Raw genomic sequence first — 2,500 nt, forward strand, 5'->3', positions numbered from 1 at the left:
ACTCCTGACACACACTCCTCACACACACTCCTAACACACACTCCTCACACACACTCCTAACACACACTCCTAACACACACTCCTACACACACTCCTACACACACTCCTAACACACACTCCTAACACACACTTCTCACACACACTCCTAACACACACTCCTCTTACACACTCCTCTTACACACTCCTAACACACACTCCTAACACACACTCCTACACACACTCCTACACACACTCCTAACACACACTCCTAACACACACTCCTAACACACACTCCTACACACACTTCTCACACACACTCCTAACACACACTCCTAACACACACTCCTCTTACACACTCCTCTTACACACTCCTAACACGCACTCCTAACACACACTCCTCACACACACATGCTCACACCTCAAACATACACACACAAACACATATCACTCACACACACACACACACAGAAATATCAACAGATCTCACTGGCAGACACACACAAGCACACACAAGCACACACGTACACACGTACACATAGCACACAAACAACACACAGTCGTGTCCATAAAGCGATTACATGAGAAATGAAAACACTCTGTCACAAAGTTAGTTATCCTTTGCACGTGCAGGTGACATAAAGAGGGGCAGATTGAGGCGCCCGGCGGCTCCTGTGATTAACACACTTAACACACAAGTGTGATGAGCCCCCCGCTCCCCGGCTGGGCCCCGCCGCGCCAGGGCACTTAGGCCCCGCCAAGCAGCAGGCTTTATGGCCTCTAGTTAGGGCCCCCCCCCCCCCCCCCCCCCCGGCACGTTGAACCAATCACAGCGGGCGGACGGGAGACGGAGGGTTATGACTGGCTGCCGTCCGGAGAGGCAGACAGGTCACGTGACCCCCACCACGGCGATCACCGCTAATACCGTTAGACGCCACGGAGGTTGGAGTGTGTGTGTGTGTGTGTGTGTGTATGCGTTAAATGTGTGTGTCTGTGTGTGTGTCTTACTTTACCTTAAGGGAATTTCAATCGGTCATGTTATTACCAAGCAAGTCAACGTTTTCAATTAGGTCATTTATTTTACATGGAGCATTTTGTTAGAGGAATATCAACCGTATCATAAAATCGATGGATTACTTTTAATGTTATAATTTATGATTTATATATTTATAATTTATGCAATTTATGACAAGAATCACATGACCAACATTTTGCTATAAAAAAATATTGTTGAAGTATTTTCAGACTGAGGTGCCATCCAGGCTGACTGCAGGTTGTTTATTTGCATGTGTGTGTGTGTGTGTGTGTGTGTGTGTGCGTGTGTGTGTGTGTGTGTGTGTGTGTGTGTGTGTGTGTGTGTGTGTGTGCATGAGCAAGTTCAATAAAAATATTGACTGACGATGCTGACGATGCAACAGCAGCAAAAAGATGAAGAAATATGAATTTATTTTCCCCATCTGAGTGAAATTCATTCTGCAAAGGGTCTTCCTACAGGACACCGTTGAATAGTTCCCCTGTCCCCTGTATCGTTTCATATCTTTTCATATTTGCATCACTTTTGCCAGAATTGTTTGTGGAACCCACTTTGAGATTTACACAAATGGCCTATTTAAAGCCAACTTTATGGTCTTCATCTAACGCATCGCATGTACAATCGCACAGGACAACACACACCCACTCAACTGCCAATTCACCATTATGCACTCAGGTACGGGTCCCTGTTGTGCAGGAGGGCTGGCAATGGCAACAGCCTGCTGCCTGCAGCCACAGCAGCCCTCAGCAGAAGGCCAAGATGAAATACCACTCTATATATCCTGTCTGCATGTTATTGTTGTTGTGTTTGCTGTCCGACTGTTGGCGTGCGGTCCATGTACTTGTGATGTGAAAAAGAATTTCCCCTTGGGGACAATAAAGTCTAAAGTCTAAGTAAAGTCTAAAGTCAAACTACGTGCAGTAAGGTACAAAATACGCCGTAACCGTAGAATAGAAGACACTCAAATCAAATAAAAGAGATATAGAGTTGGACGCTCTTCTGTATCAAGTGAAGAGGACTTAGCATGCAGAGTGTTCTGGACAGAGCTGCACCTGAACCAGTGAAGCAGTGTGCTGAGGACAGGGCAGAGTGCTACTCTATGTGCAGCGTGGCATTGTGGGAGAAAAGTAATGGATGGATGAGGATGATGATGGGTGATGGATGATGATAATGGATGATGGATCATGGGTGATTGATGAAGGATTATATAACTGTGCGTTGACACCAAAAGATACATTTGTCGCCTGGTCGCGTTGTCACCCAAGTTTCGCCGCGCGACAAATCATAATCCGTCGCTGTAAGATTTATCAGGCAAACTTTGTCGCGCCACATCTTTTGCCCGCCAACGGTGCTTCATGCTAGTTCATTCTCAACCATGGTCGAGATAACCACCATTGCATGTCTTTACCTGTGGGAGAGGAAGAGGAAGAGGAAGAGGGAGAGAAGTCTGAATGCCGTTTATGGGTACATAATATTATCCGGAGGCGCACA

The sequence above is a fragment of the Micromesistius poutassou genome, assembly GCF_964030765.1.
Source record: "Micromesistius poutassou genome assembly, chromosome: 20".
NCBI lineage: Eukaryota > Metazoa > Chordata > Actinopteri > Gadiformes > Gadidae > Micromesistius > Micromesistius poutassou.